Below are 12,039 nucleotides of genomic sequence, written 5' to 3'. Positions count from 1 at the left end.
TGCACTGAACTTCTGTTCCGTGACACATTTAAACCAGTTTGATGACCAGCATGCTTCTAGGATGGGAGACTTGGTGTCAACACTTCCAAGATCCAATTCATCTGTGCTGTTACTGAGCCTTGCTGAAGCCACACAACAGGCATGCGCAGCAGAGCTCTGCAGCGAGAGAGCGGCAGTCTTCATTGGCGCAATCCTGCTTAAGTAGGAGGCAGTTGCTTTACTGAGGTGCAGAGGTAAACCTGAGCCTTTGACACTGCTTTATTTCCAGCTGTGATTTCTGCAGCTGCCAAGCCAGGCAGGAGCAAGGGAAGCAGGACTTCAGCTAAAACCATGCTTATACCATTTGCATCCAAACAAGCTGTGGCGGGCCCAGGGATCCCACCGTAGTAAAACAGCTGGGTATTCGTATCCCACTGCTCCCACCACGTGTAGCGGGCCAGTAGGGGGCGCTCCTGCATTGAGCCGCCCACCTCCCTGCGCCTGACCACCTGCCCGGCTCCGAATGCCTCCCTAGGGGCGCCTTATGCTCGGCCAACCCCTCTCCCGGAGCACACTCGCTAGTCTGGGGGTAACGTGCCGCCACCACCCCGAGAGGGACTGCCTCAGCCCTGTGTCCTCGGGGAAACACAGGCCTAATAGTCTGATGGGTACTCGACCCGGTACAGGCACTTGGGGCACTTCCCCAAGTCAAGGGGGCAAAAAGTAAAGTCTCCCTTAGTCCGCAGACCTAAGGGGTCTCTTAGGCATAATTTAGACCCACCCCTCAATAAGTCTCCTACACCGGTCAAAAAGGAGAACTGTATTGATTACAGGGGGTAGGGAAAACTAGGGTTGAGCAATATCTTAGACATCCTAAAGAGCAAACAGTGTGGCTGAGGTAGCCTTTTGATTACGTATCTATGTTACTGCCAGCTAGATATCTAATCCGATCGAGTAGCTTACTCACAAGCATCTTCCAGAGGTCTCCCGTTTCCCCTCGGGAGTCTGGGGGTGAGAGAGAGAGCTGGGTCCCGATGGCAAGGCTCCTCTGTCTCCCCTGCTTGGCTGCTGCTTCACCTCATGGCCGAAGAGAGAAGAGCCAGCCTCCTCCCCCCCAACCTATATAGCCCCTGTGACCTCAGTCACCTGGGGCGGTGGAGGTCAGCCCCGGTTGGCTGTCAGCCAACCAATTTGAAATACATCACCTGTTACCAGGCAGCTTCCAGCTCCCCAGGTAGAAACCCCCACCCAGGTGGCGGATGCCAGTCCCGTGGGCAGAGGGAGCAGGTTTCCCCGCCCCCCGCAGGACTGCAGCCAGCTCAGGCTACCTAAAGAGACCGGCCAGGGTGGGGTCCCCTCCGTGCTGGCCCACCCTAATCAAATGGCTGCTGCTCAGAGATTTTAGTCACAGTGTCACAGGGCAGAGATTTTGGGGAGAAACAAGGTGGCTTTCCGCCACACAAGCTACCAAAGGCCAACACTCAAGCAAGCTGTTCTGTCTGTTGCGCAGCAGCAGCTCCAGCACTTGTCCCTCCAGGACCCCCCCACTGTCTGCTTCCCAGGCTGAGAGCACTCCATTAATCATTACTAATTGCTTTAATACAACTGCTTGCTAACCCTCTTCTGCTGTTTTTTTATTGATCTCCTGGGACAGGGAGGATTTGTATATTGTAAAAAGCTCTCGGTGGTGCCCAGAAGGAAAGGCCTGTCACAGCAGAGGGAACAAGGTGGGGGAGAGCAGTGAATGCATGCATCAGGGAAGGGGACATACTGGCCCTGGGTCTCCATGCTCTCTGTGGTTGGAGCATCTTGGAGGTGCAGCAGACATTGCCCTGGTCCTCAGAAGAAAGTATAGGTCAAGTCCACACCCCCTTCTCCCAACTTGAAACCCTCAGCGGATGGTCCCCTGCTGTCCTCCCACTTCTTTATGTGCTTTGGAGCATGCTTGGCTGCTGATGCTCAGCCCTAACCCTGGCTGTCAAAGCCAGAGAAACCAGAGGAGCATAGCGAGGAGCACCTCCTACCCCAGAAGTGTGCTGCTCCCATCCAGCCAGCTTGCAGGGCATACAGAGACATGCAACAGGACAGGTTCAGGGCATGGAGAGAGTAAGGAAAGCTGCCTGTGCCCCACCCTGATTGCTGAGAGCAGAGCCCCTGGAAACCTCTGTCGCCTCCTGACTTCTCTATGTCACGCTAGGGCCTTGCACAGCACCCAGCGGCGGGAGCAGAGAGGCACTCACCCAGACAAAAGGGGCACTGCGAGGAGGCTGCCTGGCTACTTATCCACTCAGAGGCCAGGTGACAAATCTCCTCTCTCCTGTGGACTCAGGCCGCGAGACCGTTTTGCCTGTCTTTCTCCCTTATCATCATCCCCTGACCGCAGACCACACTGCACTACATTTGCTTCCCTGACTGGGAGCTGTCAAACAGCAATTGCAGAACAACGCTGCCTGTGCTTCTGTTCGCAAACAACATAACCTTCTCCAAAACCACTCCTTGTAATAGCTCATGTTCACAGCAGAAAGTGCAGCTGCAACATAGCACAGGCAGGGTTATATGTGCCATGGGTATCCCTGGGCTTGTCTCTACTGCTGCAACAGTGGGTCTTGGTCACTTGGTGGAGGTGGGGGGAGAGGTTTGGAACATGATTTACCCCAATTCTGCCCACCCAAGTCCAGACCTGGAAGTCTGTTGCTCCGGGCTTGCTCCCAGTGACTGTTCTTGAGTTTTCAGCAGACCTGAGAACAGCCTCTGTGGATGAACAGCCTCACTGTCAAATGCCTAGGTCTGGAATAAGTCTGCAAGCTTTGGTGGGTGGAAGGTGTACGGCTTCATCCTTGCCGGGAGCTGCCCCTGCAGCAGTAGAGAAGCCCACTGAGGAACTGGATTTAGCCAAATGCCACAGGCAACTCGCACCCCCACTGTCCCACATGAGCAAGGATACAGCAGTCATGGATTACCTGCAAGCATTGAACATGATGCACGCGCAGCGTACTTGGAGGTGTGCCCCACAGGCTGCCAAACTTTGAATATGCCAACTTCAAAGCTAGTACGTGCCAAGACAAGTGCAAAGCGGTACCTTGAAGGAGGAGAAATTAGATGCACCCATACAATGAAGAGCTATCCAGCTGCGCAGCAGTACTGTAAGAAAGGAGCTGGGATTATAGTAGATCACAAACTCAGTATGAGTCAATGAAGGGATTTATTTATTCTCCAAAAAAACAAGCCAAATCTCACTCATTAATGTGTAAGATTCAAAAAGCAATTACAAAACCCTGCTCAGCATTGGGGAGGCCTCATCTTGAGTGCTCTGTCCAGATTTAGGCACTGCATTTTAAGAAAGATGTAGACAAACCAGAGAAAGCAGCAAGAATCTCATGAGGCTTAGAAAACCAGACTTACAAGGAACAGCTGAAGGAATTGAGTTTGTTTAGGCTAGAAAAGAAAAGTCTGAGGAGATAGAAATAAGAATGATCATACAGGACATAAATGGTTGTTACAAAAATGATGGTGGTCAACTGTTCTCCATGTCCACCATGGGAAGGACAAAAAGATATCAGTTTAAATTTGTGTGTGTGACCTTGGACAAAGTGTAGATGAGAACTTGGATGCCTGAATTCTGTTTAAGTCACAATTTAAGCACCTACGTCTGAGTGAGCAGTCTGCAAAATCCCTGCCTAACCACCCACGTGCCCAGGAGTCTAAGAGCACTGATGGTTTTGCCATTGAAAGTTACTGAGGTACCCAAGGTTCAGGTCCACCATCTTGGCTGACACCAACACTCTGCTTATGGCTGCTTGGGATTTGCAAATTAGGGATCTCTTACCAAATCCCATGTGACCCAGTACACGTACACTCTGAGCACACACCCAATACACGGAGGGTCATGAGCATGACCCCATAAAAGGGTCAAGAACAAACTTTAAAAGTGGGTTCTCCTTTAAGGGAGAACAACATACGTGGAAGACGGCATGAAACGTGCATCGTGGAGACCAACTGGCAGCTTCAGGAATGGTGTCTCGAGGCGGGCTTTGGCTTCCTCAACCGTGACCGGTACATCACAATGAGAGACATGCTTGGGTGGATGGGCTCCACCTTTCCCCTAAAGGTAAGCGTGTGTTTTCTTCTAGGTTGGCAGACCTCCTCTGGCGGGCTTTAAACTAGGCTCACTGGGGGAAGGGGAAGACAAGGGTGGAGGAATCATCGGACTGCCAGGCAAAGCAACACCCACAAGTACAGCCCAGCCTAGACCAATGAGTGAAAAGTATACACAGGTAAGTGATAGGGGCCAGGGCAATGCTGTGATTAGGGGGCCAGTACACACATCCACAGGAGGCCTCAAATGCCTCTACACAAACGCTCGTAGTATGGGAAACAAGCAGGAGGAACTCACCCTCCTGCCGGCTGACACCAACCCGGACATAGTGGGGATCACTGAAACGTGGGGGGACTCAACGCATGACAGGGCGATGAATGTCAAGGGCTACAGGCTGTACAGGAGGGACAGGATAGGAAGGAAAGGTGGAGGCGTGGCACTCTACATTAAGGAGGAATACCCATCCTCATCAATTAATAAGGAATCAGAGGAAGGGCACTCTGAAGTGCTTTGGGTTAGATTACAAAGGCAGTCGAGGGGAAAGAGACTTAACAGTGGGGGGGCTCCTACAGACCTCCCAACCACGGGGAGGAACTAGATCAGAAATTCTTAGGTCAGCTCACGGAGGTAGTGAAGTCTAAGGATGTGGTAGTCATGGGGGACCTGAACTTCCCGGACAGCTGCTGGGAAGAGCAGCCAGCCAGAACTGACCACTCACGGAGGCCCCTCGCCCAAACGCAGGACCTCCGTCTAACCCAGGAGGTGCACAGCCCCAACAGGGGAGACACCTTGTTGGACCTGGTGCTGGTCACGGGAGATGACCTGGTGAGGGGGCTGCAGGTGCTCGACCACCTCGGGGACAGCGATCATCGCCTGCTGGGATTCACCACCCAGAGCAAGGTGGCAAAGGCCAGCAGCAAGGCAGCAGCCCTGGACTTCAGGAGGGCGGACTTCAATGAGCTAAGGAGACTAGTCGGGGAAGCACTGAGGTCCCGGAGGGGAGGGGAGCCGGGTGTCCAAGGAGAGTGGTCGCTCCTCAAGGAGACGATCCTCTAAGCCCAAAAGGAGGTAATCCCAAAGCGGATCAAAGGGAGCAGGAGGGCACACAAGCCTCTATGGCTCACCAAAAGCATCCGGGAATGTCTCCTAGCTAAAACAGAGGCGTACACCCAATGGAAAGGAGGGGCCATCCCCAGGGATGACTATACTGTGGTTGCTAGGGCATGCGGGGGGGGTCAGGAAGGCTAAGGCAGAGATGGGACTGGGACTAGCTTCCTGGATTAAGGACAACAAGAAGTCCTTCTTTAAATACATCGGGGGTAAAAAGAAGGTTCCAGGTAATGTGGGGCCCCTGCAGGACGCGTTGGGAAATTTGGTCGTCACACCAGACAACACAGCCAGCATGTTTAATGATTTCTTTGCCTCCATCTTCCTAAGCAGGGACCGGAACAGTCACCCCCCCGGCTGGGCCCCCCTTGGGCCCCGGGGGAGGCACACCTGGGCCAAGGGTTAGTGAGGAACTAGTTAGGAAACTTCTGGAGGGACTGGATGTATTCAAGTCAGCCGGTCCAGACGATCTCCACCCTAGAGTACTAAAGGAATTGGCTGAGGTCATTGCAGCATCCCTGGCACGGCTTTACGAGCACTCGTGGTGCTCTGGTGTGGTGCCAAAGGACTGGAAGAGGCCAGCATGGTTCCCATCTTCAAAAAGGGGAAGAAGGAGGACCCAGGAAACTATAGACCAGTTAGTCTTACCTCGATCCTAGGCAAGCTGTTCAAGAAAATTATTCTGGCACATGTCCACAAGGGGCCAGCAGGGGAGGTCATGCTTAGGGGCAATGAACACGGGTTCATTAGCAGCAGGTCCTGTCAGACCAACCTGGTGGCCTTCTATGATCAGATCACCAAATCCTTAGATGCAGGGGGAGCAGTGGACATCGTCTTCCTGGACTTCCGGAAGGCCTTCGACACGGTCTCTCACCCCGTTCTCATTAAGAAACTGGGGGGCTGTGGTGTTGACACCCACACAGTCAATTGGATCTCCAACTGGCTGGAGGGCCGCACCCAGAGAGTGGTGGTGGATGGGTCATTGTCGACCTGGAAGGACGTGGGCAGTGGGGTCCCCCAGGGCTCGGTCCTCGGGCCCGCACTGCTCAACATCTGCATCAGTGACTTGGACGAGGGGGTAAAAAGCACCTGTTCAAATTTGCTGATGACACTAAGATATGGGGGGATGTGGGCACACTAGAAGGGAGGAATAGGCTGCAATTGGACCTAGACAGGCTACAGGGGTGGGTGGATGAGAACAGGATGGGATTCAACACCGACAAATGTAAAGTGATGCACCTGGGGAGAAGAACCCTACAGGCTGGGGAACTCCCCTCTCGTCAGCATGGAGGCAGAAAAGGATCTTGGAGTCATCATTGACTCCAAGATGAACATGGGCCGGCAGCGTGGGGACGCAGTCTGGAAGGCCAACCACACCTTGTCCTGCATCCACAGATGCATCTTGAGCAGGTCCAAGGAGGTGATCCTCCCCCTCTATGCAGCACTGGCCAGGCCGCAGCTGGAGTACTGCGTCCAGTTCTGGGCACCGCACTTCAAGAGGGATGTCAACAGCATGGAGAGGGGCCAGAGGAGGCCACTTGCATGATCGGGGGCAGGAGGACAGGCTCTACGAGGACAGGCGACGGGACCTGAACCTGTTCAGCCTCCACAAGAGAAGGCTGAGGAGGGATCTAGTGGCCTGTTACAAACTAGTCGGAGGGGACCAGCAGGCATTGGGGGAGTCCCTGTTCCCCCAAGCACTGCCAGGAGTGACCAGGAATAATGGGAGGAGAGGGGACAGAGGGGAGATTTAGGTTAGATATCAGGAGGCGCGACTTCACGGTCAGGGCGGCTAGGGTCTGGAACCGACTTCCAAGAGAAGTGGTGCTGGCTCCTACTCTGGGAGACTTTAAGAGGAGGCTGGATGAACACTTGCTGGGGTCATTTGACCCCAGTGCTCTTTCCTGCCATGGCAGGGGTTCAGACTCGATGATCTGCTCAGGTCCTTTCCGACCCTAGAAACTATGAAACTATACAACTGTGGCTTGTCTCTTGTGGGCTGGCAGAGTTCCAGCCTGCAAGGGGCTACTTACCCCCCCACCCCAATGCCCCACACATTGGGGCACTTGGGTCTGGAGGTAGGAGCAGTGAGGGACACTGGGTCGAGAGCAACTGCCTATGTTTACAATTAGGTCCTGGTACAAGAAAGGTTGAGAACCACTGGTCTAGACCAGGGTGGGCAATTACTTGAGGCAGAGCAGAGCAACACAGGACATGTCCCTTGCTCCTCAGGCTCCTGGTGGTGAGCCAGATAGGATCAACTGGTGGCCTGGATACAGCTCATGGGCCATATTTTGCCTACCCCTGATCTAGGCATAGCTATGCTTATGTTCTACTATGGGTACTTCTCACGCTTCTGGGCTTTGCTGGTTGCCCCCACCACCACCCTTCCCCTTTCTGCTATATGTGCCAGGGTGTTTTTAAGTCTTCCTCAGAGGTACTGGGTGTTGGCTATAGCCGAGGCTAGGGACTTTGACTGGGGTGTGCCAATGCTCCTTCTGGGACCAAATCCAGAGGTTTTTGGCTAGAGGGTTATGTCCAGAGGAAGGCAACCCCTTCCATGGGTGCCAGACCATAGCACACAAAGGCATTTTGCTTGGCACGTGTGCCTCGGGGCAGACTTCAGGAAAGGGTCAGGGCTGAGCTGCCACAACAAGGATAGAGCCCCTCATGACTCCCCTGCTGTCTGCCACTGGCACGCCAACATTTTACAAGTCAAGGCTGCGGGTGTTTTTGGCACTGCCCAAAAAACGCTGCCAAGCCCTGGTCTTGCCCCTCTGCTCGGGGTCCCACTGATCACCAAATTTGGGGTGAAGAAGGAATTTTACCCCATGGTCAGATTAGAGAAGACTGTGGAGGTTTCTGCCTTCCTTTGTAACGCTCCAGCACCTGGCTTCTGGGACGTGGGCACAGCCAGCTCCCAGGAGGGAAGACCACGCTTTGAGGTTAAAGCCTTGGCCCCAGGAGATGGGGGTCAGAGCTGAGCCTCCCTCCCCAGTGAAAGGCAGGGACCCCCCCCACACACACAGGTGCCGGGAGCCCACAGTCACCAGACTGGCCCCAGAGGAGGCGCCATCTTCCTGCCCCAACCCGGTCCTACCTGTGATGCCCCAGTCGGGCAGGAGGCGGCACAGGCAGATAATGAGGGCGAGCCCAGCCTCCGTGCCACCTCTGCGGGTCCGCATCACCGCGCCAGGCTGGGCTGGAGGGAGCCGGGGATGGGCAGCACCTTGGGGTGCAGCAAGCGCAGGCTCTGCCCGGGGCCGGGGCTGGGGCCACCCCGCGCGGCACAGCCAATGCTGACAGCCCGGTGGGAGGAGGCACCTGCCCACACCGCTCCACCTCCACCAGCAACCCAGGACTGGGTGGCCAAGCCAGGCTGCCTCTCGCCTGCAGGCAGGGAGCAGCGAGTCGCTCAGGCCAGGAAGTGGTGGCTTCCCCACATGGTGCTGTGGACAGAAGGAGGTGGGCCAGGTCTGCACTTCCCCAACCCTTCAGCAACCATTAGGAAGCTGCTGAGGGCCTGGGAGAGGGACAAGGGAAGGGAACAAAAATAAACCGTGTTTACTCTCGTTTCCCATCACAGCACCACGGGCCACAGAAAATGCCTTGGCAGGCTGCATGGCAGCCCTTGGGCCGTATGTTGGACAAGTAGGATAATTAGGGCTGTTCTATAGTGGTTAGGGCTGTCACCCAAGAAGTGGGAGACCTGGCTCAATTCCTTTCTGAGTCTAAAGGGCTTAAACCAACACATCCCCCCTTCCCAGGAGTGGCCTAATTATCCAGGCATCTGCAAGGCTTGGCTATAGGCATTTTTAGCCTCCCAGATTGAAGCTGAGCCACCATAGGAATAGCTAGTGATGGAAGCACTCCCCCCGGGAAGAGGGGGGAAATCTGGTCCATATTCCTGATCGTGGCTAAAATGCTATAGTGAGTCATTATTGCTAAAACAGTTACAATAAGAGGTAAAAAACCTGCTAGAGGATCAATTCCAAGGGCAAAAGATTTCTCCTACCAGGAAACCAGCTGGATATTGCACTTGCTTTTTAGACAAAAGGCAACCACAGAGAACAGTGATGTACTTCTGATTGGTTGATTATCATGAACTTGCCTGGAAAACAGTGACAAAGACAACAGCCTCAGTAACTTTGGATAAACGACCCAATGATGTGGATCACACTAGAAAGCTGCAACACACTAATATGGCTCTGCTTGGCTTTTTAATGCAATGGCTACATTCATTCAGCCCTGATCTAACTTCATAGACGTGTCGACCGGACAGTGATGTATTTGAGCCATTGCAACAACTCTATTTACTGTATTCTTTCACTCCACTAATAAAAAGGTTTCCTTTTTCCTTAAAAAAAAAAATAGGAATAGAATCTATGTTCCCACAGCTCAGCAGGAAGATGAACCCCTCTCAGTAGGGTTCTTAGAAATATTTACTGGCTACTTAGGCATTGCTTTCATTTTACCTGACCTTCAGTGGATCGATACTGACATCAAGTGCTCAGGTCAGCTAACTGCAGATTTTTATTCCTAACAGTGCTCCAGATGTTTCAGGGCTATAGATTGCAGCCATGTTGGTCTAAGGACATAGGAATACTGATGGCTGTGTTGTGGGGTGTAGTAATTTGGGGGGTGGAGATGTGTTGGCAAATTCCTGGATCTTACAGCTGCACCTCCAGAAATGTAATACATCTCATCCAATGCATCAAATGCCTGAATGGAAAATATGTAGGAGAGACCAAACAACAAACTGCTCACCAGAATGAACATGCACCAGAGAGTGGGGGTGGATGGATCTTTTTTGACCTAGAGGGACGTGGGCAGTGGGGTCCCCCTGGGCTCAGTCCTGAGCCCCGCATTGTTCAACATCTTCAGCAGTGACTTGGACTAGGGGGTGAAAAACACCTTGTTCAAATTTGCAGATGACACTAAGATGTGGGGAGAAGTGGACATGCTAGAAGGGAGGGACAGGCTGCAACTACTTCTGGACAGGTTACGGGGTGGGCGGATGAGAACAGGATGGGTTTCAACACTGACATGTGCAAGGTGCTGCACCTGGGAGGAAGAACCAGCAGCATATCTACAGGCTGGGGAACTCCCCTCTCATCAGTGCAGAAGCAGAATAGGATCTTGGTGTCATTATTGATTCCAAGATGAACATGGGCCACTGTAACAGGGGCCTTCTCGGAGCCAATTTCCCTGTGGCCCGCCCACCTGTTTCTGGGCTAGCCACCCACCTTCTTGCCCGCCATGCCTTGTAGGTAATTGAGGAATTGTTGTTAATAAAGTGGGAGGCTGTCCTTTCCTGCCTCAATGCCAGAGGCACTATCTGCAGCTCCGTTCCTCCCCTACACCGCAGCCCAAGCCTTGCAGATGGCATCCAGATGTTCTCACAATCACTGGCCCCACGCTGGGCCCCATAACCCTAGTGCTGAACCTCTCTACAATCCCTCCATTCTGGCAGCCTAATCATAGAATCAATGAGTCAGGAGGAACCTAGACAGATTATCGAGTCCGACCCCCTGCCATGGGCAGGAAGGAGCACTGGGGATGGCAGGGGTCATAAGACCCCAGCCAGGTGCCTATCCAGTCTCCTCTTGAAGATTTCCAGAGAAGGTGAGAGCACCACCTCTCTGGGAAACCTATTCCAGTCTCTGGCCACCCTTACCGTGAAGTAGTTCTTCCGAATATCTAACCTAAACCTCTCCTCCCTCAGCTTGAGGCCATTGTTCCTGGTGACTCCAAGGGGGGCCCTGGTGAACAGACTTTCCCCCAGTCCCTGCTGCTGGCCCCTGATAAGGTTGTAGGCAGCCACAAGATCCCCCCTCAGTCTCCTCTTGCAGAGACTGAAGAGATTCAGGTCTCTCAGCCTCTCCTCGCAGGGCTGGCCACGGAGGCCCCCAACCATACCCTCAGTACCTGCAGATGAAGGTCATCTGGGCCTGCCGATTTGGACACATCTAAGCCCTCCAGGTAATCCTTAACTAGGTCTGAACTAACAGTCGGGGGACTCGCATCCTTCCCAGGCCTCTCTATGCCGTCACCCTATTGTCAGCGGACAGGAACACGGAGGCCAAGAACTTGAGGAGTTCTACCTTCTCTCGCGCGTCCGTCACCAACTGCCCTGCCCTGTGTCGTAGGGGTCCAATGTTACCCCGAGACTTCTTCTTGCTACCTATATACTTGAAGAAGGACTTTTTGTTATCCTTAATCCCAGAAGCTCATCTAAGCTCCAGTGCTGCTTTAGCCTTCATTACCAAATCCCTACAAGCTCGGGTCAGGGAGGTGTGCTCCTCCTTTGTCCCTGCCGCCTGCTTCCACCACCAGTACACTTTTTTCTTTGCCTTCAGGCCAGCCTGAATAGCAAACTGGATCATTTCATGATCACTGTCCCCTAGCCTCCCTTGTACTAGCACCTCCCCCACCAGGTCATCCCCAGAGGCTAACACCAGATCCAGCATGGCGTTTTCCCTCATGGGGACGAGCACCTCCTGCATGAGGTGTAGGTCCTGTATGCACATCAGGAACCTTCATGAGTGGCTGGGTAATCCACCTTCATCCTGGGCAGCACAGCTCCCTGAGCTGCTTCCCCTTCCTGTGTGGTCCCCCTGGGGCCTTTGGCTACTAGCCCTGGCCCACCTCCAGGCCAGCTGGAGCCCAGGACCTCAGCTCCGGGCATCCCTTGTGGTGGGCCCCTGGCCCTTCGACCCTTCCGGTCCTGGCCCCAGCCATGACCAGTCAGGGGAAGTCCAGACAGGTGTGAGTCTATGGCCTCACTCCCTCTCTCTGGGGGTCCACCCTCCAGACCCTACAAAGGGGTAACCCACCCAGTTGTGGGCGCTAGAGTT

Source organism: Crocodylus siamensis, chromosome 2, assembly GCF_052110815.1.
Source record: "Crocodylus siamensis isolate JL-2025a chromosome 2, ASM5211081v1, whole genome shotgun sequence".
In the NCBI taxonomy this organism is placed as follows: domain Eukaryota; kingdom Metazoa; phylum Chordata; order Crocodylia; family Crocodylidae; genus Crocodylus; species Crocodylus siamensis.
This window is presented reverse-complemented; position numbering follows the sequence as displayed.